General features: G+C 38.8%; 1 protein-coding gene across 1 annotated transcript in view; it reads left to right on the top strand.

Moving 5' to 3' along the window:
- Window positions 1-4128: 4128 nt before the first annotated feature.
- NAALADL2 (N-acetylated alpha-linked acidic dipeptidase like 2) overlaps window positions 4129-23971 on the top strand; it is a 910351-nt gene continuing 890508 nt past the window's right edge. The window contains exon 1 of the mRNA XM_087818309.1: window positions 4129-4152. The gene's annotated coding sequence lies outside the window, so the exon portion shown is untranslated. The remainder of the gene's footprint in view (window positions 4153-23971) is intronic.

Below are 23971 nucleotides of genomic sequence, written 5' to 3'. Positions count from 1 at the left end.
ATACTATACAAAGAAAGTTGGCAGAAAAATGTTATGTAATATTTGGAATGGGTTACTTTGTCTCTGTCTATACAAGAGTTATTAAGTCGTTTTGTATTCTAGTAGTCTTTCTTTTTCTCAATCATTAGACAATCATTTTATTTCTATATTGAAATGAACTCTAAATCATATTTAGAACTGTTTGCTTTAGCTATTTAAGACATGCTTTAGTATAGAAAATTCTCAGATATTTATGCTAAGCCATCCAACCAATAAATAGAGCTTGGGCTGCACATACTATTCTTCAATTGACCAATCGACCTTAAATGTCTAAAAAATCAGTGTTGTGGATTTGAATAGTTTCAAGTAGGTCTGTTCTAAAATATGTACAACATATTCCATTAGTACATAATTGTTGACAGAGAAGAACTATGATCTGTATCTCTAAGATTGTCTTTCCTTATTGAGCTGGAAGCTGGCCACCTTGGAACACATTCTCAGCTAATGTTCAAATTTGGCTTGAAAATCTCACTTCATTTTTGATACAGTCTTTAGTAGCATTCCTGAAATTAGTTTTCAAAACTATAAATGTGTTGAGGCTCTCTGGCTAGCTAACTATTGCTTCTGTTATGTAGTGAGTTAGCAACAGGTAATGTGGTAACAGTGTTTGGACTGTGCCATTGTTGGCAGTGAGAAAACACCACCAGGTGTTAGACCAAAGGAGTCAGGTTGGACTTTGGTTCAGCAACCTTGGTACTTAAGTTCTGGTAAGAAAGAATTCAGAGTCAAGATTCAATCTATAAGAGAAAGTTTATTTAGAAAGTCACAGAGGTAGAAGAAGCGAGCTGTAGAAAAAATGGGGTCAGAAAGCAAGTTACAGAAGCAAAAGATGGGCCCTTGGAGCTTAGGAGAAAGAAAGGTAAGGTAATACACCTCGGGGGGAGGAGAAGTTGGGAGGGGAAAGGCAAAGGCACAGGGCGAGGTCCTAGGAGACCAAGCAGAGCTGGGTCCTCCGTTTTGAAGGTTTTTATCGGGAGGTCTCAGGGGAGGCTCCCAATAGAATATTCATCAGCTTTCCAGGTGTATCCTTTCAGGGTTATGGTCTCTACTGATTGGTCCAAGCCGGGGGGGGGGGGGGGGGGGGGGGCGTTATTAGTCAATGCAGCTGGTCCTGATGTCAGCCATGGTCTCCTTTGTCTGGTTTTGCTGCTTTCCTGGACCTAGAGCTGAAACACAACTGAAGCCTAAATGTTATCCCTAGGGTTAGCGGTTAAGGAAGTGATTGTTCAAGGGCCTGCGTGTGTGTGTGTGGGTGGGGGAGGTGCCACATGATAGCACTCTTCAGCCCCTTGTTCATTCTCTGAGGGAGTCTACCATATGACTAGTGACATGCCAGGAGACGAAAAGTCAGGGTAGGGTCAGAACCACATGACCAGTGATATGAAAGGTCAGGGGCCTAAACCACAAGACTAGTGATATGCTAGGGGAGGAAAGGTTACCCAGGGTGCAAGGTCCTTGTTTTCCCAGTTTTGCCCGTTGCTAGGCACCCAGGGCTTTCTGTCCTGCTGAGCTTCTGTACCTGGCCCATGTGTGTCTAACTGCCTATCACTACACTGGTTTGAAGTTAGAAAGAACAATACAGCCTTTTGCAATCTAAACAATCCTTTTCAATATCATCTTAAAAAAGTAAAATCTTAGCAAAATCGTAAGTAAAAGTCGTATTAGCACAGTAAGGTTAAATTCAGTTGTGTAAGAAGGACTTATGTCATAAAATTGATAGAGCTTAATTATAATTATTAAAATCTACCCATGAAACAACTTGAAAAGTGGATCTCTCTATGCTTTACATTATTAACATTAATTAATGATGGATTTAGAAGCTTCAAAAGCAAATGCTTATGAGTCAAAATCCACCGTTGGATAAATTCACAAAATGCTCAAAAGCCCATATGTCACAGTTGAGTTCTAGAATGCCATGAGTTCAACTAAAAAGTACATTGAAGTGGACACAGGTGATTGAGGTGTTAACACTCACACCAAATCAGATGATGAATTATGTCTCCACCAAAAATGAATAGAATTATCTTCTTGGAACAAAATATATCAGCCAAGGTAATTTTTTTTTTAGATCTGATTTGACCAGATCTTCTTGGTTCCCAGCTTTAGTTTGTATTGCCTATTTGTCTAAAGCAAGTCACATGCATTCACATTACAGCCAAAAGTGCAAAGGTTCTCTTAGAAAAGCTTCCTAATCTCTTTATTTTCTGGGCTTTAGTTTTGTTTTCTTGCTTTTAGTTTAAGGGCTTCACACCATTTAAGGTTTTAACTCTGTTCCACATTAATAAAGTTTTAAGGACAATGTTTGCCTCAGCCCCAAGTCTTAGGGAAACTGAAACAAAGAGACTGGGATTCTCATTTTACTTAGGGTTTCCCAGTTCTGGAAAGGTTAATCCCCTCAAATATTTCCCTTTAGTAGGCACCTCCAATTCTTTTATCCTGCAGAAGAACTCCTAGGGAAATGCAAATCATTGCAAGAATCCGATACAGGTTTTTTCTCCTCTCTTTTTTCCTTTCTTTTGTTTCTGTTTGAAAGACTAGGTAGAAAGACTAGCAAGGCATCCATTTTTATCTGCTAGAGAACACTTTTCTGTAGTCTTTGGTGCTTACAGTAATTAGGAAATAGAACTGCTTCTGATTTTTGTTACATTGTCTTTCACTCCAGTCTTACTGTTTTCATGTTTGTCTAAAGCAACTTCCGATTTCACATCTGCCAGTTACCCTTGGTCTCATTAAAACTTCAACTGAAAAACCTTTCTTTCAAAATGTTTGACCCTATTTAGACAGGCCTAGCTAAAATTCCTTCCATTCTTTAGTATTAATTAAATCCACCTTTCCCTTGGCAGTTCCATTGTAAAAAAATAACATAATAAAAGTGAATAAAAAGAAATCCAGTCAAAGTAGAAACAAAGGGGAGGGAGAATGAAAGTAGAAGAAATGGTTACTTGTTGGGACTCTTGAACTGTATGGTGATTGTGTGCGGATACATAGTAAGAATTGTAACTAGTTTGCCTTTTAAGTTCACTCTCATATTCAGAGTCCCTTCTAAACTGACACTACAGAGGGAACATCACAGTTATTAAAACTAAGCAGAATGCATCCATCTGGCGAGCCTTTCAGGAACCCAGCCCACTAATTTTTGCTGTGGGTTGGATGACTCACCCCAAGATGCAGCACAGGGAAGAATTTCCTCATTTTGCAGAGCTGCCAAATCTCATTCATTGGAGCAGACGCTCCTCATTTGGGGCTCATTTTCAGATAGTTGTTTATCCGTTTAAATATTTTATTTTTTTTTAAAAACCTCCCTCAGTAGAGGGAGTTTGTCGTGATTTTCTAAATAGAGAGTCAGCATACTCCTCCCTCGCCCATGATGCTTCGGCTTTCTGGCCACTGAGCCTAGTTTTCCCTTCCCCGGCTCTTTCACCTCAGCTACAGCTCTTGGCCTCATTTGTTCCTTGAAGCCTCCAATTTCTTTTTCTATTGAGAATTTACGCCACTTGAAAAGAAATCTTTTTTCCCCTGCCGTCTTCCTTTTAAAGCTGTTCTTCTAGGCTCCTCTTCACTTACCCCCTTTATTTTAAACCCTCCCAACGACCGTGTAGCGAGCGCACGGCGCAGGCTCGGGCGCGGCACCCTCCCAGCATCCCGCCCGCCCAGGGGGCGCCTTGGTCGCCCCGTCACTCAGGAGAAACAAACGCACCTCACCCCGCAACCCGCACAAGGTCCTACAGCCGGGCGGGACAACGCCGAGCGTTACACGCAGCCATTCGGCTCCGGAGGCACACGTTAAAAAATAACTTTTAAAAAGTTTTATTAGATACAGAGACGTTGTACAAAATACGCAAATTATAGAAGAGCTCATCTCTCTCCCGCCATGTGACAAGTTTTCCGTTGCCGGGCACTTGCCATCCCCGGTTCCCCGGCCCGTGCAGCCCCCTCGGCGCGCGTGTCTATTATGACTCAGCGCGGCCCGTGCGCGCCAGGCGGGGACGCCGGCGGGGGCGCGGGGCCGCCGCTCGGGGGCGAGGGCTCGCGCTCCGCCCGCTTTACGGCTGCTGAAAACCGGCCCGCGCCCGGCAGCCGTACCGCAGACGGGCCCGCGCCCGCGCCGCTCAGGTAATTGGAGTCTTTCTGCTTTGCAAGTGTAGCCAGAAGCAGCTCGGCGCTCCGGGGCGGCGCGGTCTCGGCCGCGCGGTCCGGCTCCCTCCCGCCCCGACGCGCACGGCTGAGGCGCTGCCGCACCCTGCGCGGGTCCCGGGGCGCCGGGCCGGCGTCTAGCCCCGGGGGGCCGGGGGCGCTCGGGCGGCGGCGGCGGGGGCGGCGGCGGGCGGGAGCAGCGCCGAGGGGCGGCGCGCGGGCCCCGGCTGCGGTCGCCGCGGGGCCTACGCCGGCCCCAGCGCCCCGGTCCCCGCCCACCTCCGCCGGCCGGCCGGCCGTGTCGGGAGCGGCGCCCCGCGCCCGCGTCTCACGTGTCCGCACGCGCACGTGCCCGCCGGGGGCCCGCGCCGGCCGCGAGCGGGGCAGGTCCCGCGCTGGCGAGGGGAGCGCGCGGGCTGGGCGGCCGTCGGGGCGGCCTGCTCCAGGACTGGTGCCGTCCCGGTGCCGGGCTCGCTCCCTCCCCGGCCGTGCGCTCTCCTTCTCTCCTGCGCGGCGCTCCATCCTCTGGTCCCCACCCGCCGCTGCTTCCACAGCCTTTACTTTTTTTTTTTTAATCTTCCATTTTGCCTCTTTTTTGGGGTATCTCACCTTTGGGTGTCTTGTGTTCTTTCGTCCCTCTCTGTTCCGAAAGCAAGTACACATACAGGATTCTTTACTTTCGCTGTGCTCTTTAGCAGCTAGTCATTGCTTGCTGTGGCTTGGACATCCCGAGGAGCAGTCCTGAGTGGGCCCTGGTGTGTCCATGGGACCGAGTTATTGAGCTGTCCTACTGCCTCAGGTAGCCGTGCAGGGCACAGACATGGGTTTGTCTGAAACCGACCTTCAAGACCTAGATGACGGGCCTGCCCCTGTCAATGGACTGCATCTTGACAAACATAAGCGGTTATACCATAGGTTCCTGTAGTGGTCACTCCATTCACTGCAGTCCACCAACAGTTCCTTGAATGGCAATCGAGGACAGCCAGTGACAGATGAGAGAAAAGAGATTCAGTTACTGTCTTCCAGAAACTCCATTCAGAGACACCCCCCCCCCCAAACAATTTGCAGTAATCTCTGATCTCAAGACTTCTGGGAAATATAAAAGTAACTCGTCTTCACTGGGTGATCTAATGTATTATACACTTTTACTGTAGGACCAACAAGAGGGAAATGATAAAATATATTAATTGCTTACATAAAGCATTTTCAGGTTCAAGTTGAGAGCTCAATATTTATTTAGTCAACAAATATTTATTGAGTGCCAAGCATTGTTCTTGGCACTGCCTTCTTGGAATATACATTGTAGTGGAGGGAGAGAGTATATATAATAAAGAGAAAAATACAAGGTGATACTGTAACACGTGCTACTGAGATACATAAAGCACAAAAGTGTGTGTGTGTTTAGTTTAGAGGAGGATTGTAAGGGAAGACTAGAGGTGACATTTCAGTAGACTTCAAGCAGGTGTTTTTTCTTCCGTGTTTTATTTCCAGCCAGGAAACTCAGTCTTCAGGCTTCAATGGAAAGGGAAAGTGCACTCGGTGAACCAGAGGAGAAATGACTCATATAGACACGCCTCCCTGTCCCTGACCCCTGATTGGTCTGTCTTTATGCAAATGAGGACTCCAGGTCCTCACAGTTTGTTTGGTCCAAAACACAGCTCTGATTGGTCAGAATGGAGCTGCTCTGATTGGTTTGTTGAGGTGGGAAATATAGTTGCAGAGCTCTGATTGGATGGGTAAAGCCACAGCCCTGTTGGTAGAAATACAATGTGGGGAATTCCTTTGTAAGGACTGGGTCAGGTGGCGCGAACATAGTGCTAGTGATTCAGAGTGAGAGGCAAACAGCTTACTGCAGGATCTCCCTGAAGCGCCCTTTGTGTAAGATGCCCTTGTATGGAAATGGCTTCTAGACTCTTTTTTTTTTTTTAATTTGAGCCCAGTTAAACCACTGAGAACCCTTCTTAGTAGGTATCTTCTTTCTCAGGGTCCACAATAAGTATGTTAGAGAGGATGCAACAGAAGAGATTATCTGTTGCTGGGATAATGCGCTATATGTCTGTAGTAATAAGGAAGGAATACTGTATGGACACATGCAGGTGGAGGGAGTGGATGTTCTTTTTGGCTCATTTCTCTTCCCTCCTCATGGTGAGTAGCAGGCAGTTGAGGTCCAGGATAAATTTGTAGGAAATGTTCTTTTTTTCAATTTGGTCAGGGATATATTTGATGAGAGAGTACTTCAAGATTCTGAGAATTTCTTGAAACAAAGAACTTGGTGTTTTGTTAAGGAAAGAAGAGGAGGAACTTCTACCTTGAGTTCTCCATGGGTGAAGACTTGAAAAGGAAGTCGAGATAATAAAATAAAGGTAGATACAAAGGAGGAAATAAGCAAGATCATATGAAATCTGGGAAAGGCTATGATGAGGAAGGTGAAAACATTGAATCTTAACTCCAGCGCTGCTGTATAAATACAGTAAAGTTCTAAGAATATTACTGTCACATCAAAGAGACACTTTATATTTTACGACCAAAGTAACGTAATGGAGAACAGTGTTGGTGGTGAATTTACTTATGGAGAGGCAGTACAAGAGGTCTGATACCTCTGGAAAGAGATGATAGCTTGGAATCAGTTTCAGGTTGCATTTTGAAAATGATATGATAACACTGGACTGCCAACATATTAGGTGTGGAGGAAAGATTGTATTTTAACAACATTGCTCATGGATATTGAACAATTTGAAAAGATGGAGAAAATTGTTGGAGTTGGAAATAGTAACTTGTTTGAGATGACTTTCTTTCAGTTATTTAGGCACCATTTGTTTATTGAATCCTAATTATAAAACAAATACTTGTATGAGATCTTGGCAGGGAATGGTGATACCAAGATGGAAATGACAGAATCTCTGTTCTCAAATTATCATTTCTAGTAGAGGAAAAATAAAAGAATGTACATTAATATTCTGAGAAAATCGATGGCTGCCTTATGAAGAGTACTGAGGACTTTGAGTGATTAAAAAAATTATTATGGAAATCACCAGACACTCAAAAATAGAGAAAATAGTATAATGAACTCTAGTGTACTCAACACTCTTCAAAATCTATCAATATTCTCTTGATATTGCATATTGTGGGAGAGTAGAGAAGGGAGACATTGTTTCTGTTTGTAGGTCAGAATAGGAAGACACCACGAAGCCTCTCCTATATGGAAGGGTAGAAAAGAAGATCAAAGTAACTTGTAGAATTCTTGGCTCTAGGCTGTACCTGTTGGACTTGCTGTGCAGCTTTCTGTTGCTCACTTGATCTCTTTATTCTTCCCTTTCTCTGGAAAATGTGGTTGTTACTCTACCTACATCAGGGGGCTGCAAGCTACAGGCATCAGGCCATATCCAGCCTGTTTTTGTATTAAAGTTTTATTGGAACACAACTGTACCCATCAGTTTATTGTCTGTGTCTGCATTTGTCATAGACTATGTAAAGTTGAGTAGTTGAGACAGAGAGGGTATGGCAAGAGAAGCCTAAAATATTTACTGTCTGGCCCTTTACAAAATGCTTGCCAAACCCTGTTCTGCATGATCTCTGAGATTCCTTTAGCTCAAATATGTTAGATAATCTATTGAATAGCAGACTAAAGATTAGTAAAAATAGCTAATACTTTTTGAGAATTTACTTAGAGCCAGCACTGTGATTTTGGTTTGTATGTGGTAATTCATTTAATCTTCCCCCAAACTCTATCAGGTCGGTTCTATTATTTCTACAAATGAAACTAAGACATAAGGTGGGCAAGTAACTTGCCCAAAGTTACATAGTAATAAGTAGTGCACCCAGGCAGTCTTCTGTCAGCATCCATATCCTTAACTGTAATGCTACATTTTCTTTGGAGGCATAGAACAAATATGTATGTGTGTAAAGAATTTTAGGTCATCACAGAATGAAAATTCATAAATCAATGATTTGCACTTATGTAAAATCCTATATTGTGATTACAAATGTAAAGTCTTTAAGATGCTGACTAATCCTGAATATACATTACAGTAGAATAGTGTATGAAATTCAAATGTGCCTGGATAGAAAATTCTAGTACATCATCATTTTCTCAGGAAGGCTAACTGGATTTTTGACAGCAAAACACTTTACTTAAAAAGTAAGTAAATATAAAATGATACAACACTAGGAGCCTATTATTGATTCTTATGATACTATTTATCAGTTTTTAGGAGGCCATCTCTAGCATGTGACATGATTGATGGAGAAGATTAGGAGGTAGGGCCCTAGAGTTTTAGTTTTTTTTTACTGCAAAATGAGGAGGCAGCTCATTTTAGGACTTCCTACAACTAAAAAATATGATTATGTAATTTTTTACATGGTACATTCAGAGAAATGGATGAGGTAACAGTGTTGAAGAACAGATTTGTTAAGTCAAAAATTTAAGCTCCCCTTTTTTCTCTCTATACACACAAAAACACATGTACAGATGTGTATAAACATAAATATAAGCCTGTACATATAACTATAAAATCAGTGTGATTTATAGTTAGTTATATTTGGTGTGTAGGCAGTTAACCATCTGTCCTTATATTTGTGTTTTTGTATTTGTTTGAAGGAATAGATAAAAATTTTTCCCCCTGACCTGAAAACACAGTTATGTGGAAAGTGAGTCTTGATGAATTCCTTGACCTCTGTGATCTGGAAGAGTGTGTCATATTTTCTTTAGCAAAATTTGATCCATTGCTCAATTTGTTTGCCAGTTAAAAGCAAATAGTATGCCTGAAATCAGGGTTTTCTGTTTTGCACTATTGCATGGGATATTGATGTCAGACAAAATTGTAATTTAATTGTTTTGACATTTTGATCTGAATGATTCAGATAAGAAAGACAATTTATCTTGCATAGAAACCTGGTATTTTGAGCTCAGCATGGTTTTTCACTAACTACTTATTTATAAATGTGGTTTCAGTTTTTCAAAAGATAGGTTTTAATCAAATAGGAAATTTATGCTCTCAGTATTAATTACCAAAGTATGACTTGATTGGAATATATTACAGATATTTTATTTTTTAGATATTTCAGTCATGAAAAAAACTTTAGAAGAGCTATAAATCTTTTAAAACAGATAATGAAAATTTATTTTATATTTTTTTACTTTCATTGTCTGTAATACAAGTGTTGTCTATATTACAGGTGGCTTTTCACTTTTTCACAACCTTAACATGTAAAATTATTCATGAATTTCTTCAGTTTTAGGACTTTATTTATTATATTGGTCCAGCTTTATCTGTTGGTAAATTTATAATTCTGCATAATCCGTGCTCTCTTATTCCTATGTACTGAGTCCAGTTATCATTGGTGATAAAATAAATTACCTCAAATAATGCATTCCTAAATGTACTTTGGGTCTCCGTATCTTTTTACACTTAGAAACTTGAGAAAAGAAAACAACACAAGTCAGAAGCACTTTTAAACACATCATAATCTCTCTGTAAATAGTAGTGTCTTTTTTCAGTTTTTTGTTTTTTAATTTAACGCCTACTCAGTAACTTGACAACTTCCTGGGGCACCTCCTGATTCTAAGAAGCACTTATATCCTAGTCAGCTCCCAGAGGGCACCATTTAGGGTTTTTGAACCAAACCTGAAAGGTATTCCCCTCTAGGCTTCAGAACTCTAAGAGTGTAACCAAAGTAAACACCTTCTGGTGCACTTGCAGTACTTCTTTGAAATGCTGGTCGTAGAAGTCAGCTTGAAATTTTTAATTACATTTAGGTGATAACAGCATCCTTTATCTGACCTTCTCAAGTGATGTGAATCTGATTGAGAATGACTTGGACTATTTCCCTAAATTTAGTTTTGCTAAATTCCCAGAAAACCTTCCAAATAAGAACAAGATATTTTCAAGCAAAATGACTGCTAATTATTCAGGAAGCCTACTGCTCTTCTGTGTTTATGATTGTGAAAATGCTTCATGGCTTTACTGCTTATTGTTGAGATGAGACAGTGTGTGAGTGATGTTTCCCAGGGAGGCTCTGGTTCCTAAAATAAACCCCTTTCTAGTAAGTCACAGCTGAAATCGTACAGTGCTAGTGTTACCGGTGGAAATGGAGTCCTTGGGGTGCTGTGAAAAAATAATTTCCTGAGGCCCCCATTGGAGGATGGGGTTTCCTGGAAAGCTTTATTGTTGATGTAAAATTAAGGAGGTTCCTCTCAAGGGTCCCATCTCTGTTCATTTCCCTGTGGAAGTCCAATCTTGTCTTCAGTAGGGCCAGAATTAAGGCCACTGCCCAGAATTTCTGCTCCATATTAAAGTCCAGTCCAGCGTCTGGCTAGCTTAGCTTGTGTTCCTAGCTGCAGTCCATTGCATGTCGACTGTGAGGCCATGGGCCTTGCAGCTCCTTAAGGCCACATTGCTATGGAGAGAGAGCAAGTGAGCTCACAGGCAAGTGCCGGTTACGGAGCAAGAGAGCAAGTGTGAACAAAAGGGAATTCTTTGGGGCTTTTAACTTTCTAAGTTTTCGTGCACTTCTGATGGGGTCCACCCTGTGGCCAATCCATTGTTTCCCAGGCTAGACTGACAGGCAAGCACTTTCTCTACATCACCCCAGCTTCACTGTGCATGTGCCCATCTTCCCCTTTGTTGCATCCCTTCCCCCAGTGATCTGCAGGGAATGGACCCATGGTTTCCTGGTGATGATGCCCAGATGACTGTGCTTAAAATGTCTGGCCTCCCCTTTGATCTCTTCTTATTATTAATATTAATTAGCTAATTACAATGATAATACTAGCTGTTGTCCCTTTTAGATTTTCCCAAAGATAGCCCAGTCATCAAGGTTCTAGTGGCTAGCTCAGAATTGGCCATCCTAAATGATTTTCAAGTCCCCACCTTTGAGCTGGAAAATAAGATGATGATTCTCTAACTGGGGTTCTGTGAGCTATGTTGGAGGGCTCCAGGCCACATATTAACATGGCTATCTTCTTGGAATGTCAAATTTACAAAAAAAAATATTATGTTAGAGAACATAGTTAAGTAATTTAACTGGTAAGTTAAATGTTTGAAAACATAAGTGAATTGTCTTTGACATCTGACACAAAATACATGCTTTTTAAAATAAAAGTTGAGACTTCAAAAGAAATTTCTTTTGGCAGATCTCTATAGAATATATTTTCAGACTCTAGGAAAGGACATAGGTTGATACATATTTACATTATATTTAGTCCCATTAAGTTTATTTTTTAACCATCAAATATTCAGATTGTTACCATTATCCACCTGCTTTGGTTGACTTGCTTTCCTGGTGGTTATCCACAGTTATCTCTTAGATTTGTGGGAATAATGTTTCTCTTTACTTTTTCTCTGTTTTCCTATATTCCTGGCATTGAGTACTATAATTACTGTAATTTTAGATATACAGGAACTATAAATATACAGGAATTTGAATTTCTGAATCTATAGATATACAGAAATTTGCAAAGGTAATACAGAGAAGTCCTGTGTTTCTTTTACCTAGTTTAAAACTTTTGTTGTGGAATGTTAGACATTCATGTACTTGAAGATAGGGACCCGATGATACCCTGCGGTTTCATTCATCTCTATGACTAATCCTTTCACGTATGCTGCACTTGCCCAGAAAAAACTTAGTAGAGAAGTTGGGGAAGCCAATAGAAAGAGGGGTCTTGTCTGTAAGCAGCCTTATATCTACTTGTGGAACCCAGATTGGAGGAAAATAACATTATTAAAATCACTATTAAATGACACTGTGCCACACTTGATTTTATGGGTGTTAATGTCTACAATAAATGCATCAGGATCACTCACTTTCTTATTTTATTTAACCAATATTATATGAGGGTAATTATTCTATTACTAGGGTCTCCAAAGTTTTTCTGGATAGGTTTTCTTAGAAGTATTTCCAGGCAATCTGGGATTTTGGTCTCACATATTGTTATATTAACAGTGTAAATGTATTGTGAAAGTACAGATTACATATACCTTAGTTTTAATAGCTTACTTAAAATAGTTTTTAGCTTTATTTACTTGAAAATTTGTGATTTCAAACATATGGAATAGCTATCTTCTGGCTGGATTTCAACTTTATAAGTAATAAATTAAAATCTTTTTGGAATTTGGGTGATACTATTGAAATTTCGTACTCTGATAGTAATAGCTGCTTCTCCCTTAGCCCTTCCACATTCTTTTTAGGTTATTTGAATAAAGCAAAGAATTCCTGTCTTTCCAGTTTTTACTTGGTTATCTAAATATTTCTTATAATATTGTTGTTATTGTGATAGTTAATTAAACATTAGGTCCAGATTATTGTCATCTTAATTATGTTCCTTGTCAATTTTCATTTCAATACAGATACAGACATATATGTATAAGTATATATGTTTTTTCATTTTCTTTACTAATTTTAAGTCGGGTATATGGTAAGGGCAAGGCAGAGAGTGAGCATGTTCAACTTCTCAAATATATTTTATTCTTTTTTACCAGTTGAAATGATTTTTCCAAAATCCTTAATTTCACTCAGAATGAAAAATTTAATTTATTTTAATGGTTATTAAACATTGAACATTTTTAAAGTTAATTTTAAAAAGTCTTGGTATTTACTTTTACCAACAATAACATGATATGCTGCCTTTGCTCTCTAACCTCTGTATCAACATCAGTTTGGGAATGTTGGTGTGAATCTCATGGGACTGAGGGTTTAATTTACTGCCAGTATTAGAAACAGTGATATTGGTGAGATTCAAGTGACTCATCATTACCAGTTCTTCCCCTGAATGGAAGAAGTTGCTTTTGACTCTGTTGCTATCTGGTGTCTATTAAAAAAAAAGCAGCTGTTATCTTCTTTTTTTCAGTATCAAATATAAAAATCTAATTGTGTGATTTTTTTTTCATATCATAGTTACCAAGAATTCATTTTTAAAGCGAGCAAAAAGCTACATAATAGAAGCTGGATGTGCTTGTATTATACCCTAGACATTTTCTTAGTACATACCCAATTTGAATTTCTCTAAGCAATTTTTATGATAAAAAACATCACAATATGTTCAGGATGAAGTAGCTTACAAAACCTGTAAATTAATGTTTGATAAAAAAGCACATTCCATTATATTCTATATCTCTGATTGTTTAAAGAATTACTCTATTGCTCATATCTTTGCTTTATGTACTTTTTGAGTAGTCAAAAAGAAATCTTTACCCCTTTTCACAGCACACGTTTTTGTCTACATAGCTATTCCTTCCTTCACTTTAAAGACAAAATTGCACCGAAACCAGTAAAACATTGCTCATTAATGCAGCGCTAAGGACGGGGGGGAGTGAAGGAAGGGTCTCGCCAGTTTGGCACCTACATTTCGGTGGCTCTCTCTTAAGCCGTTATAAACTCTTGGAGGACGTTTGCTTTGGCCTCGTCAGGCAACTCATGTCTTCCTTGACCCACTGATTATATATATATAATCATCTTGAAGAATTTTAATTTTTTAAATTTATAAAGTGGTACACCGCACCCTGCCATGCGAGGATTATTGTAAGAAGAAGTTAAGGGGGACTGTGGGAAAACGACATTGTCATATATACGTGAGCATCTTTGGCGTTAGTGGACCCCGGGTTTAGATCAGTTTTCTTTCTCAGCATTCCATCATTCGGTGATTCTTCACGACGTGGTGGGTCTCTCTTTTCTCCTGTGTGAAATAGGAATGATTTTTACCTACCTCAGAAGATTATTTTGAAGTCTAATCTGATAATAATGTATGTGAAACACATAGTCCATTGCCCGGCACTTGATACTTAATAAACGTCATTTCCCTTTCCTTTCCCCTCCCCTTTTCAACATTTTCTCCTTCTCGCCGCCTTGGGAAGGGAACCTGGTAAGATCAATATGGGCTTCGATGCAGCCATCTCATTCTCTGTTCTTTGCCAAGCCCCAAAGAAGGGGCTTCTCTTTCCCAAATGAAAGTCTTTGCTGAAGTTAGTGTCGGGGTTTCCTTGTGGGTGAAAGACTGGGGAGATTTTACAACTCGCCATCCACTAACAGTTGTCTGCTATCTGATCGCCTGACATTGTCTCTGCTTTAAAATCTCTGGTGGCTCCTCACTGCCTTTGGGATGAAGCTAAATTTCTTCGCCCACTGAAAAGGCCCATTAAAGTCTGGCCTCCATTAAAGGCTCCACCCTCATCTCCTGCCTCTTATCCTAAACCTACTTCTTGTTATAATTCCGCCAACCCCACCCTGAATATAATTCTCCTTTCATCTTCTCATCTTTTCACACATGGATATGTTCAGCTTTCTCCCTTCTCTGAATGACAGGTGTCTATGTATCCGGCAAGACCCAGTTACACTGTCTCTTTTTGTGAATGTCCCCTCCGCCCCTAGCGCCAGGCACCCTCCCTCCACTGTGGTCCTGTGTTCCCTTGCATATGTGGCTACGTTTATTAGCAGTTCTCAGCGTGTCTTCATTCTTCCCTCCCCTCATGATCTGTTTGCCTCCTGGGCACCGTTCTCAGAGTGTGCTTATTAAACTGATCAAATGAATTTCTCTTCAGAACAAAATCTGAGCACCCTGTAATGTGCTGTAATAATAGCAGCTCAATCTAAAGATACTCCCAAATTCCACCCCCACCGCCCATGTGAAGATATACTCCTCCAAGTAGATGTAATCTAATGGGTGTGCTTTACCCTGAGCCTTGCTGGCTGCACAGAGGTGGCCTAAGCTCACATCAGGCAGGATTAGTGGTTGAAGATACAGCTTCATCTTACGATTTCACTGCCTTTTGCTGCTTAGGTAAAGCTGGTATACTTAAAGCGAAGATGGATTAATAGACAGGAACTGAGAATTTCCTTTACCTGAAAGGGTCTGTGAATAGCCCGTAGAGCCGGGTCTTGCCCCTTTGCAAGATCGTAAAGGTGGATGATATACACGTGTGTGTGTGTGTGTGTGTGTGTGTGCGTGTGTACTTGCAGGGATGGTGGGAGATAGGTGGGTGGGTGAGGGGCAGCAATGAAGAGGATGATGAATCCTTTATTTGTACAAGTGAAGTTTGTTTCTTGATAGTCCTCAAGGATACCTGAGGTAAGTAGGTAAGGAGAACATTTGTGAGTAAAGACGCAGGAAGCTTGAGAGTATAAAGTATGTTTAAGAGTTGTATTGAGCCTATGTTACGTTTCTTGGGGCTACAAAGATGGTCAGAGTATTAAGTCAGCATTTCTAGGCGGAGGGAAACCTGAGGGAATGGGCAGGAGAGTCGGGGGAGGTGGCCTGAGGGAAGGGATGGTCCAGAGGAGCGGTTCCCAAGGTCCTTAGGAAATGTCCACCCGTCTTTGCCAAAATGAGAAAATAAGGGTTATGCAGTGAGTTTTTCCACTCTCTTTTATTCCGCAATTATATCTGTCTTACTGTTTTGAATAATGTTATTGACAAAATACCTCAATCCTCTCATATGTTTTTTGTTTTGCTTTGTTTTAAATGTATCGGTCCACGAAGTCCAAAAGATTCAGAGTCTGTAATGCTATTTAGAGAGAAAAGACCCAGGTGAGACCTCTAAATAGAAGACTGAAGACTGGGAGATATGGAGGACTAAATGCTTGGGGTGAGAAAGATGGGAAGAGACTCGTGTGTTTTAGGATGGAGGTGATGTCAGGTTTGAGGATAGCGGGGAAGTGGGGGAAATGGAAATAAAGGATGTTTGTTCAGTTGGCTTTCTCAGGGCCAGAGTTAAAGAAAGCTGGCATGTGAAGAACACGCTGCGGACAGTGGCTTGGAAGAATGCTTATTTGGAATTCTGAGTTTCTGCACTGATTTCATTCAATAATCTTAGCCCAGTTTTAGAATCGCTGAGTGCCTCGCCCTCAAAATGGGAATTAAAATGCCGATTTTTAGAACACTAGGATTCTCAGATGAAGTGTACCACTGTGAGCTTCAAAGATGGTTTCTTCACTTTGAAATAGGATTCAGCTGAAGCTTCTCAAAGTGGTATTAGAGTTCATAATGAGAGCAATCTTGTAGCTTATTCATGTTTTCAAAGCCACCTGCATGTCATATCGCGTGTGCTCTGTAATTATGAAGTGATGTGAAAAAAATTACTTAATTTTTTGGAAAGTAGCCTTAACACGTTAATGGGATACCGGCAACGTTCCTGAGATGAAGGTTGAGAGCTGCTTTTCAGGTGTTCTGACTTTATAGGAGCGTGAATGCGTGCTGCTAAAGCAGGTGGAAACAAACAAAACAAAAAACAATCCCCCGCCCGCCAGGAACACCCGTGAATAACCCCCAGCCAATGAGAGGCTATGCTGGAGCACATTCGGAGTTACGCCCGGAATCAACAGTGGAGTAAAGCTCAGGGAGAACTTGGTTTTTCTTCTTCGTTTCAGCGAAGCCCTGAGTGAGTTTTCCTTTTGGATGGGGAATTGAAAGAATTCAAAGATCAATTTTGTGTTTGGTTAGCTTTTTTGTTCTCGTGTAAAAACAGCGTGGGAAAAATGGGAATATTTAGCATTTATTCCTATTTGAAGAAGTTTGGATGGAAAGACCCAAGTGCTATAGATCATGCATGTAAGACTTGCTTAGTGTGTCATTTTCTGATAGCAAAGCACAGCTACTTAAAAATAGAGCATTACTCTGATTTATTATATTAATTTCAAAATGACTTTTCTGTGAATGTTTTCTTTGGAAAAAAAACATTTTATGTTTATAAACTTTTTTTTCTAATCAGCATAATGCAGTCATTGCAGAACATTTAGGAAGCCTAGAAATGTATAAAGAAATGGGAGAATTCACTACCCAGGGATGCCCTTTAAAATCTTGCCATTTCTTCTTCGGATTTTTTCTATTTTATTTTCTATTTTTGAGGTTATACCAGACATTTTAACATTCTGCTTTCTCAACATAACATATATAGTATGTTTTAAATATCATTTTAAACTCTATCAATATAATTATTCGTGACTGCGTGGTACAGCGTCTTACTTGAAGATCATAGACCTGTTTGTGTTGTTGGACGTCGAGTCACTTGCATAAACATTACATGTTTAAATTAATCCAGGTTTGTTTTGCTGTTTTTCCCCTTCAGCTGTGGACGCTTATTGAAAAGACCCTCTAAGATTAGACTTTTCATTCCTTCTTTCATCCTCTCAATTACATGTGAACTAATTCCTGGAACTTTTCCTTCCCTATTCTTTGTAATCTGAAAAACTCATTGTGTCCACTGCTGGTCTGACAGCCGTAGCTTAGTTGTCACGGATGTACTGCAGTTGTCCAGAGTGTCTGTGGCGCCTTTCATTAAGTTACCATGAGCCTCCACAGGAGGTCTTTATGCAGCTGGAGAGCCATAAATATACTTTGAGAGAACATATGCAAAGAACCTAAATAGAACGTAAGGAATTAAATACTACTTATTCACTGTACGGTTTAAAATTTTTTGCTACTATGAAGCATTTACCTCAGCAGTATGCAAAATGAAGTGTTTTTTGCCAATCTTAATAATGATGGCTGCATGAATTATTGATTTTTTAATGTATAATTTATTTTTTTATCCATCTCAAGAGTACAACAAGAGTTTGTCAGTATTATAAACATTTTATTGGCTATTTGGGTCATATCTGAGTTTAATAATTATATTCTTTTCAATACATTTTTATCATTTTGTAGGAAAAGATGGATAGTGTTGCAGACAAGATTACTGAACAAAATGCTTGGTTTTTAGATTCCTTGATAAGGCTCTGTGGATTTTCTCCTGGTTTAAGATCTTTGTATTCATACTGGAAAAAATACTGCTACTTTGTGCCAAAGTAGATTGCTGTCCAAGTGAATATGTATTTCTTTGGGAAACTTTCCTAAACATTTCTTTCCCCAAACTCTATGGTAATTATTTTGAAAAGTGTTTGTGAAATAAAATAATTCAATTAAGAATGTTGCAATTATTTCTGGAAATAGTCACAAAATATGATTATAAACCAAGGTCTTCATTTTTTGATAGTATTAGAGTTTCTCTTCCACAGTTCTCTTATACAGTATACTTAAATAACCCTACGGCAATATTCTGTGTATGTATGTGTATGCACACATGTGTGTATGTGTGAGTTTGTTGTTTTTCAAATACCTGTATGTTAAAATTACTTTAGCCTGGCCGGGCTTGGCTCAGCGGTTGAGCGTCGCCGACCTAGGATCCAGGAGATGGGGGTCCGATTCCCTGTCAGGGCACATGCCCTGGTTGCGGGCTAGGCAGCCGATCAATAGCTCTCTCATCATTGATGTTTCTATCTCTCTCTCCCCCTCCTTTCCTCTCTCTGAAATCAATAAAGATATGTTTAAAAAAAATAAAATAAAATTACTTTAAAGAATGAAAAGCTTATCTGTCATTATGTAATAGATCTCATCTCATTGATGTGGAAATAATAAATTGTGTGTTCTATGGTGGTATTTCACTTAGACTATTTTAGAAGTTTTTTATATAACAAGATATGATTCACCCTTTCCCAGTTTTATTGCAAATATGTCTTTAACTTTTAATATCCTATACCTTTAATACCATTGTTTTACATGGAGGCATTAGAAAAGTATTAGTTTGCCCATAGAAGAATCATGATTTTTGTTTTTAAATAATTTTCCTTAAATATTTCTTTTAAATGTTATTACTTATTTACGTAAAGGAATCGTTATAACCAGTGCCTTTATCCTTAGTTGTTACAAAATCCTTCAGAACTCAACATAAATACAGTTCTAATGAGCAATTGGATAAAAGGATACATCCCCTGTCTTTCCAAATGGAAATAAAATTAGAATTTGTAACCAATTTGTTTTTGCAAATCTACTGACATCATAATTAAAATTTCTTTTTCTATGGTTTTTAAGTTAATTGAATAGTAAAGTAATTAATTCTCAAAATGTTTAACAAATATCCATTACTATGGACTATTTAAAATATTTTTAGGAACAGAAGTAGGGAAGGACTATGAACACCAATGAAGAGTTGCTAAGATGAAATGGAAAAGTCTTCAGTATTCTATATGTTTCTCTATGGGAGGTGCTGAGGCTCTGAAAAATAAAGATAGATTTGGAGTCAAAATGGACAAGCCTGAGATAATGTAGAGAATTAAGTCAGTGTTGGTAGAGAGATGTGAGGATATGCATCTTTGAGTTAGGAGATGATCATTCTCACGGCACACTCTTCAAGTGAAAGTGAGAAAAGGTGAAAGGTCCATTTAGGACAACACTCAGCGAAGTCACCTAAAATAAGCCAGGTCATACCACGCAGTTAGATTTAGGGAAGGGCCCTATGGAATCTCGTTTTTATTTTCCTTTTAATGGTTTGATTGATTTATAACATAAAGGGGCTTGTAGACGCTGGTTTATAAAAATGCTGACTCAGCAGTCCCGTGCCCTGTTCTGTCATCTCGTTAGAAAGCTACTTGTGAACAGTCTGGGTGCCTCTGGGCTTTAATTGGCCACGAGAACGTGCAGAGTTTTAAAGGGAAAGTAATTGTTCAGCCTCTGATAGCTTGGGCATAGTGAACCACCTTCTTTAGATGAATGCCACATAAAACAAACTATTGTACAGAGGAGACAGGAAAATAGTTTTGTTGCTGGGTCTGGAAGGAGGGATTTGCAGGTTTTGTGAGATCCTGCAGAGAGTCAAGCAAAATCTGCATTACAGCACATTATCTCCTGTGGGGAAGAACCAGCAGGACTGCTTGTGGTTCTCAACTGTCTCTGCTCTGTACGCGTGTGTCCTACTAAGTAAAAAGCCTTCCGCTCCTGGAAACAGTAACAATGTTGGAACACTGAAAGAACAGGATTAAATAACAATGAAAAATATCAACTCTGTGGGAAGGACTTCATTGCCAAGCTTGACAAGAAGCCTGGGAGTCAAGTTGAAGGGTGGTTAGAAAGGCTGATGTGACCTGGCATACACTATTTTAAGAAATAGATATCACATTGGAAAGGGAGAAAACCATTAGGTTGGATGAAGAATGCTTGATTTGTAGGCATATCTGAAGGCTTTTTTGGTGAGAATACTCAATACCAAATTTAATGCTACAGTTTAGTAATCCTCTCCTTCCATTTTTAAAATTTTGTAGTCAGATTTTCAAATTTACGTTCTCTCTAATGCACCTGTTTAAAAAGAAGTAGAAGTGGCTGAAGAATGCAAAGTTGAGTAAGAAATACATTTAAAAGTAATCACTAGAGGGTAGAAGGCTAATTTTAGAAATTATGAAGCTGATGTGTGTATTGGTGGGGAAAATAAGGAATTCCAGAAAACCTCATATTTCTTAGTTACGGTATTTCCCGGTTTTAATCTTTATTATTTTCTTGGTTTAGACCTTATTGTCTTTAGTTTGTAGGCTGATTCCACAAACCAATGTTCAAGTCCTTTAAAAGTGTTTTATATTTAAAGCATATGAGACTGTAGTACCACCTTTTAACCTGTATTTGTAACAACTTTTAGCTTAAAGTTAAACAACAATCAGTTTTATAGTAGAACTTTAAAAGTTAAACTCTAAAATAATTTTAAAGTTAGTTGTTAGATTCATTTTTTTGGGGTGTGATTTTACCCTAGTTTCTTATATTTACTTATTGTAATTCTGGCATTTTTCAAGGTGAGAGAAAAGCTGTCTTGTCATTAAACCATATACATTGTCTTAAGGAAAAAGCTCATTACTGCTTCACATAGCAGTGGTAGGGTAGTTTGTTAGCGTCAAACAATTTTTAAAATAAAATTGTTGCAATTATGTTTTCATTTGACAGAATTTGTCTAACATAATAACCAGTTGCTTCAGGATTTTAATGCATTAAAGTCAGTTAAATAAAATGTTTGGTTTTGACAAAATTCCAAGTGAACATTAAATTAGTTTAATCCATAGATTATTTTTTATTGGATTAACTGTCATTTTCAAGTAGATAATACTCTAAGAGCCTATTATGATTCATTTTTCAAGTGAATATGTTAAGTGAAATATCAAAGTGTTGCTGATATTTTCCTTCTTGTAATAATTGGAATAAATTCTTGTAGAATACACAGGAAGTTAGTGACCACACTGTCATTTTTAAGCATTTTACAACATTTATTGAGCAGATGGTTTATATATAAAGAAGAAACCTTGATATCGTACTTTAGGAACAATGCTTTCATCATTAAAAGGCTTTGGTGATTTTAAAATTTATCTTTTTTGCAAAAAAACCTTTTTTCTTGAAGAATCCTTCTATTAAAGAGATTGGGCGTATATGAATGATTCTCTGTGCATATATTTTTAAAAATAATTGTTGAAGTAATTGATATTAAAAAAAGTAATTTGACATAATTGAACTGGAAAACTTTTGTCTTCACATATCAACACAATTAGTAAAATATGCTAGTGACCATTTCCCAAACAGGAACTGTTTTTTATTCGCCTTCAAATCCCTGAGTCTAGTGCAAGTGTTTGTCGAGCTCACAGTACATATTCAATGATGTTGACTGAATGAGTTTCAACATCTTCTCTCATAAAGTCTTACTTGTCACTATTTAATCAAGCTAAGATGCCAAATTTGTTGTATAATCCATTGAAAGTTCAAACAAATTTAAATGTTTCCAAATACAGTTGTTAATTATATTTGAATTACTGTGCTTTTCTGCTGTGAGGAGTAATCATCTGAATTAAATCAGGTGTCTAAACTACAATGTATTTTTCCATCTAATATGTTTGCAATATTTTATCAATTTTCCGTGCATAGAAAATATGTTTCTGATATCAGTCTTTTGTTTTGGTCAGTTCTTCGATATTTTCCTTCTGCTTATTAATTTATACTCATCTTTCTTCCTTGTAGTCTTATACCCCGATGTCTAAAAATGCATGCACCTTTTTCCTATTATTTTTATTTCAAAATTTTCCCTTTTCTTAATACTTCCACTGCCCAGTCTTTAGTGTATTTGCCTGTTGGTGGGTATATTTGTTAAGAGAAGTTTGCTGTAACAAAGACACCCGGCATTTAATGTTGGGTTGAATAAGATAGAAGCTTGTTTCTCCACAAATCGATGGTAGAGTAGTCCAGACTGTCAGAGTGGTTAGCTCCACAAGGTGACCAGTCCCAGGTTTATTTTCTCTTACTGTGCTGCAGTCTCCCAAGACATTGTCCTTGTTCGCAAGGTTAAATCTGAATCACTGCCATGTCCCCATTCTAGTTTTAGAAAGGAAAGAAAGAGCACAAGTACAAGGCATGCAATTTCCTTTTAAGCAAGTGGCCAACATTTTTGACACTCCATTGGTTAGACCCTGTCACATGGCTACGTATGGCTTCAAGGAAGCTGGGAAGTGTGGTCTCTCTACAGGTGCCCATCTGTTCAGCTAAAACTCTGTTACCACGAAGCAAGGGAAAAATGGATTTAGGTGACCACTGCTAGTTGCCAAATTGCATTTAAATTATACTGGTTGAAACAATTATTCTTGTTTCTTTTGTCCAAAGAGGCAGTTAAGGGAAGGATACAGTATTCCTGTTTTTGTGGAATGTGTCTGCTCCGACCTAGCAGCGTGGTGTGTTAAGCATCATTAGTAAGACTCCCAATGAGAAAGGTAAATCTTAGGGAACGTTCATTGTGCTTAAGGCCGGGTGAGCCCATGTAAGGACTTTCCCTTTAGTATCAACCTTAACAGAATTTGGGTTGGAGGGGTTATATTAAGGGTAGTTTGGGTTTCATACACAGGACACCTCTGTACTTAAACATTTTTCTTAGTGTTCAGGTCACTGCTGTAATTTTTCATTTTCTTTTGCAGAACTTTGGTGAAGTCATAATTCCCAGTGATCCTTTTAGTATATTGTCCATTGTCTGAACTATCTTAGATTAATGAATGTAAAACTTATTAGAAGAGTTTTTCTTTGTGATTTATATATTCTATCTTGGAATGTAAGGCTTCTCATATTAAGGCACAGTGGAACTTGTTGCATTGTGGAAGCCAAGGGAATTCAAAGACTCTCATATATTGCTGGTGGAAGCCTAAAATATCAGTCATTTAGAGAGCAGTTTGTTAAGATTTATGAAACTTATGAATGCATATACCTTTTAATACAGCATTTCTATTTCTATACTTACACATGAGACATGACGTATTTATAAGGTTGCTTGTTACAACATTGCTTGTAATAGTAAAGATTGGAAACATCCTGAGTAACCATCAATTAGGGACTGGTTAAATGAACAATAGTATTTGCAAAAAAATGGAATACTATATAGCTATATAAAGTGATGAAGCTGTTTAAATACTGAAATGAACAACTCTATGATTTTGTATTATGTGGAAAAAAAGTGACGAAAAATATGTGATAAGATTCCTGTGTAAAAAGGGAAAAAGATAATATAATAATATATGTTTATAAGCACACAAAATATCTCAGATAATTTACAAATGCATATGGTGGAACCAAGACATCTTTATTTAGGAGTTACACTGTAACCTTCCCCTTAGGAAACTTAACTTTATCCTTCTGAAATTGTCTCTTTTGAGAATCAGGATTTATTTTCTAGTCTTGATCTTCTGGCACATTCAGTGATCATGTCTGTACCTCATGAGAAAATTCTGAGTTAGAACCTGTCTGGGACTGAGGAGTTCAAATCATTCGTGCAAGACAGCCAGGTGCTCTTGCTGTCTCTCCATCTATCTTCGCCTTCAGTTAGCTCTTAATCATGTTTATTATACCTTTTCCAGTTTGAAGATCATTCTGTTTGATAGAACTAAATAGGAATCGAATAGTTCCACTTTCTCTATCATTTGTTTCCATTCATTCAGCAAGTGTCTATTGAACGACTAAGTACACAGCACTGCGCTGGATGCCTGGGGAAGT

The sequence above is a fragment of the Miniopterus natalensis genome, chromosome 6 (assembly GCF_054644295.1).
Source record: "Miniopterus natalensis isolate mMinNat1 chromosome 6, mMinNat1.hap1, whole genome shotgun sequence".
NCBI lineage: Eukaryota > Metazoa > Chordata > Mammalia > Chiroptera > Miniopteridae > Miniopterus > Miniopterus natalensis.
This window is presented reverse-complemented; position numbering and strand designations above follow the sequence as displayed.